This window comes from Zea mays, chromosome 3, assembly GCF_902167145.1.
Source record: "Zea mays cultivar B73 chromosome 3, Zm-B73-REFERENCE-NAM-5.0, whole genome shotgun sequence".
In the NCBI taxonomy this organism is placed as follows: Eukaryota; Viridiplantae; Streptophyta; class Magnoliopsida; order Poales; family Poaceae; genus Zea; species Zea mays.
Window position 1 is genome coordinate 122,776,525 of NC_050098.1, and position 5,274 is coordinate 122,781,798.

The following is a 5,274-nucleotide window of genomic DNA, read 5'->3' on the forward strand; positions in this document are numbered from 1 at the left end:
ATTGAATTAAAATGAATTGTTGAAGCTGGTAAGGGTTGTGCTTAGTCCATATTACCCCTTCATAAAAGAGTGTTGTTTGAAGACATTGATGTTGATGTATAGCTGCATCCAAATTCGATGGTGTGAAATCGTAGTGTTGATTGCATCTATGACTTGCTTTGAGCTTCATTGCATGTTGATTCATGTTGGATATCAGGCTGTGTAGTTTCCTTAGACAATTAGTCCGAGGTGGAAGTTCTTGTGTTAATTAAGACCAATAATGGACCCATGTTTTGAATGGTGGTGCTACATGGGGTACCTTGGATGCTTTGCTTGGAGTGGTCGAATTCGAGGACGAATTCTTTTTAAGGGGGGTAGAGTGTGATATCCCAATTTTCTGAAAAGAAGTAAAATTTCTTTTTCTCTTTTCTTTCATGTTCTGTGGCATTGGGGTTTGGAGTTTCGGGAGGCATTACTCAGGGAAACATTAGATCTTTTGGCATTTTTTTCCGCTGGGGTCGGGAGCTCAGATGGAAGAGCGTGTTCGGGCCTTTGATCTCGATCAGATGGATGGGAGCCCCCCATCCTTCCCAACCCTAGCCGACCCCCTCTCCTTCTCCCAATTGTTGCAGCCGGCCCCCACCCCTTTGGCCGTCGCCCCCCTCCCTCTTCCTCTCCTCCCCTTGGGCAGCCGCCCTCTATCCTCTCCATGGCTTCCTCCTCCCTCTAGATATCACCCCATGCAGCAAGGGTCGAGAAGAGGAGGAGCACGTTGAATTGAAGAGGGAGAGAGGATCAAGGAGATGTTCTTCCCCATCTCTTCTTGAAGATTTTCTTGGGGAAAACCCTAGATATGGATGAAATCCTTGTTCCTCCCTGTAATTATGTGCTTTTGGAAGTTTTGGATCATGGGGTTTAAAGGATTAGATGTTGGATTAGATGTGGGGTTAGGTTGTCATCTCGAATTTAGTTTTCTGCAGAATGGCAGATTCGACAGTTTCTGTTCATGCCAGTTTTTCGTGGTCTTAGGTGCCTCAAAATAATAAAAAGTCTATATGAGTCGTAGATAATTTGTAGATATTTCCGTGGCCACGAAGAACACATCAATCAGACATCAGATCCGAAAGTTATTGCAGTTTGATTATAGCAGTTTTTCAGTCTCACAATTCTGTGCAGAATCTGTTCTCTTAAGGTTTAGGAAATTTTATTAATAACATTAAACTTTAGGTTTGTAAAAGAAGTTGTAGATAATTTCATAAGCTTTTCAGATTGTTAAAGAGTGCATTCATATGAATTTTGAAACTTTAGTTATGTTGGTTTTACTGTGGCTGTTCCTGTTTGCCTGACAAAAATGAGCGGGTCTGTTCACTGGTAGGTTTCATCAGATAAATGGCCGAATTGGCTCTTCCAACTATGAAGACTTTTGTAGAGGGATAAAAGTTCTTTCTGCCAAAAGAATTGCATAATTTTTGGTTGAGTAGTTTGGGAGATATCGAATTTTGTATTTAACTATGCTGCTGTCTAAAACAGATTCAGTCAGTTATCTTGTCTGATGTTTTAGAACTTATAGATGGCAAAATTTAATTATCCATTGAATATCGAAGTTGTAGAGTATTTTGTGTAGAAACTTTTAGAGTATTTGTTTGATATCACCACTGTTATAATTTTAAAGATACAAAATTAACAAACAGCGCTGTTGCTGTTTGGCATGTGGTTCAAGGTGGGAGTCATTCCACCGGGCCTTGATTTCAAGTGTAGGAGCGATTTGTTGATTGTTGGCAAATGTTTATGAAATATTTGTACTAAGTTTTATGCCCCGCAGCAGGTGTCTACACTCCAGATCATGCCTAGTATATTTTTCTTCTTCGATGAAGGCAAGTGAATGTAGCGGTGGTTGCTACCGTTTTGACTTGTTGTTTCATCGCCTGCACTCTAATATTCAGAATCATCGAATTTTTTCATAATTGAACTCTATGGTGATGCTTTACTTGATTGTATTATATTGATGCTTAATCATATATTGATGATGATGATGATGATTCGAGTATGACCCACGAGATTAATTCACACCCCTGAAGGTGAATGAAGTATTATTTGAGGTTTGTATTGTATCTGAAGGTAAATGAAGTATTGTTTAAGGTTTGTATTGTATGTGAAGGAAGTAAAGTATATTGATAAATGCAGCATGTCATATACATTGCATGATTCACTTGCATCTGAAGTTTTGTCATGACCTATGGTCCGACCGTACCGGTAAACTTAGCATCGTACGTTGCCCGAGGAGGGGTACGATGCGGCTTCATACCTTAGAGGTATGAAGGCAGAGGATATAAGCATTGCATTCATATGCATTCATTGAAGTGATATTTGCAGATGGTGTGGTTTTATACTCTAAGAGGTATGAAGGCAGAGGACTTACATATAGCATTCCTATGCATACATTGAAGTGATATTTGCAGGTATTGTTGACGCAGGGAAGTGTTATACAACCTATTGTGGTTGTTCGAGGAAATGAGATGGCGTTGGTTATTTTGGGACTATTGAGTTCTATATCTACAAGTATTTCTGATCTCAATTGTGTTCCCTTTAAAATGTTGATTAATTCAATTTTTTGGTTTAAATATCTCATCAAAACAATTTACTTGCTGAGATGTTTCATCTCACTCTTGCATTACTCAATGCAGGTACTTGATTCATGTTGGGAATGAGGGAAGTAGCAGCACATCCACCTTCACTCTCATAATAACGCTGCCCAGGCACAGCCATGATTTAATTAGAAACTTCTTGTCAAGGATGTTTGTTTTTAACTAGTCGTGCACACTAGTTAATTCAGTTTATGGCATTTTGGTTATCTTCCCATTGCTAGCAGATTATTAATGTCTAGTATGTTTTCTTATCATGATATCTGTTTATACTCTGTTGCTTCCACGTTTATGCAAATTTTCAAAGGAGATGTTGTCGAAATTTTATATATGAATGTTAGTTGTGTAGTTTAGTAGCATTCCGGGGTGTTTGTGGATCCCGGGGTGTTACACAAGGCCACGCCTCCACTGTCCGTGCCTCTCCAGCCATCGCCATCGTCTTCACTCCACATTGGCGCATCCTTTGCCAAGCATGACCGCGTGGCTCCACCGACAAGGTTGTCCCTACGCCTTTGCCACCACTCGTCTGCGTCTCCAACATGAACAGTTGTGGCATGTAGTAAAATTCTCATGACATTCATTTCTAATTTGTTTTCTTAAATCATGTGTTGTATTGTGAATGAGCGTTGAATTCAGTTGTATTTTGAAAATTGATGAAAGTTGTCATGCTAATGGCTCCAAATTCAGTCGCATTGAATAGAACAAAAAAGAGCGCTGATTTGAGCAACTTACATAGGACAGACGCATGCAGGACAGTGTTTGTGATTTTGAGCATCGATTCAGCATAATTTGATCCCTAGATCCTATCCTCGCTATGTCTTCGTGTAGTATCACGAAAACTAATTTAAAATTGAATGCTCGATTGATTATGTTTAGTAGTGTTTTGTTTGTTGCGCATATGTATCTTGGCTTATGATTGTGTATCTTGGCTTAATGACATATATTTATATACGACGTTTCCTTCTTTATGCAACTAACATAACTCTTGTGAGGGATTTTTGGAACAAACGAAGTTGCACCTAAGTTTTAATAAGGTTAGCATCTATGTGTATCATTTCCATATTTAATATCTCTATTTGGTTGCTTGTGATGTGTAGGTACTGTCATTTACCTCAAGCACTTATGCTTTATGTAAATAGCAGCATCTATAATTTTTTTGTGCACACACTTAGAAAACTAATGTGTCACCCATTCGAGAATGATGCATCTCACATTTACTTATGAGGTGCGTAGTTCAAATTGTCCAACGCATTTTGGACAGACTGCGAATGATGGCCATTGCGTGTTATTTGGTCCATGACCCATGTACGTTCTCTTCGTGGTTTCGATAGCGTAACTCTGTTGTTCTCTAGCACACCAGCATAAGGCGTGTGTTTAGAGAACATTGAGGTTATGTTATCGAAATCATGAGTCAATGACCAAATAACATGAAATGACTGCATTTTTTGGTGGGTTTAGGACCTATCCTCTTCCTATTAGGGTTTATAGTTATGAATTGGTTATGATAACTACACATTGCATATGGTTGTCATGCATGATGATGATCTATGCCTTTTCATTATCTTTGAAAATGGGTGACGAATGAAGAAGGGCTATGTACGATGGATTCAACAGTGACACTTTGGGACAATTTGATGCATGGGTGAAGGTTGCTGAGGAATTCGTGGAGCGTGATTTGCTAGCGAGCCTCATGTTGCGAAATGCACGTGTAGTATGTGTTGAAACCTGATTTGATTGAACAAGTTTATCGTCTCAATTCATATTTGCAAATATGGCTTTACGTCAGACTATCTTGTGTGGTGTGAGCATGGAGAGGTGGATGCTCCTGCGGAGTGAGACATAGACGAGGACGTAGACTGAATGGAGGACATGCTAGATGACATTAGACATGAGTATCCAGCCCTAGAGACTGACCAATCCTCGCCGGAGGAAGTGTACCAGTTTTACAAGCTGCTAAAGCCTCAAATGTAATAGTGCATGAGGTCACAAATGTGACAGTACTTTAGGTGGTAACATGTCTTATGGTGATGTAGTCAAAATACAACTTCTCAAATAATCACTACATAGATATCATGAAGCTTATTATTGACCTCCTCACACCAAACCATAAGATGCTAGAGAACTTGTATCAATCTAAAAAGATTGTATCGGGTCTCGGTATGAACTATGAGAAGATTCATGCATGTGAAAATAATTGCATGTTGTTCTGGAAGGACCACGAAAATGACATCCATTGCATGCACCACAATAAGTAAAGGTATGTAGTGGTGGTGGATGAGGAAGGGACTGAGGTTACTACAAAAGTCTCGATCAAGCAACTTTGTCTATTACTATGTGGCTCAAACAGTTGTTTCTAAATTAGTGGACAACAAAGAAATGATGTGGCATAAGAAAGTGGGTCATCAGGACCAAGAACAAGATATCATGGTGCATCCATCATATTACGAGGCATGGCAGACACTGGTCCATTTTCATCCAGAATTTGCAAGGAACACTAGAAGTGTCCGTCTTGGTTTTTCGACGAATAGAATCACTCCTTTCAGTAGAAGTTCAACTCCATACTCGTGTTGGTTGGTTTTCATGATGCCTACAATCTCCATTCTAGCAAAACATTTCTTGCTCCGAGCCTTAAGGATCCATTAACAAAAATCAA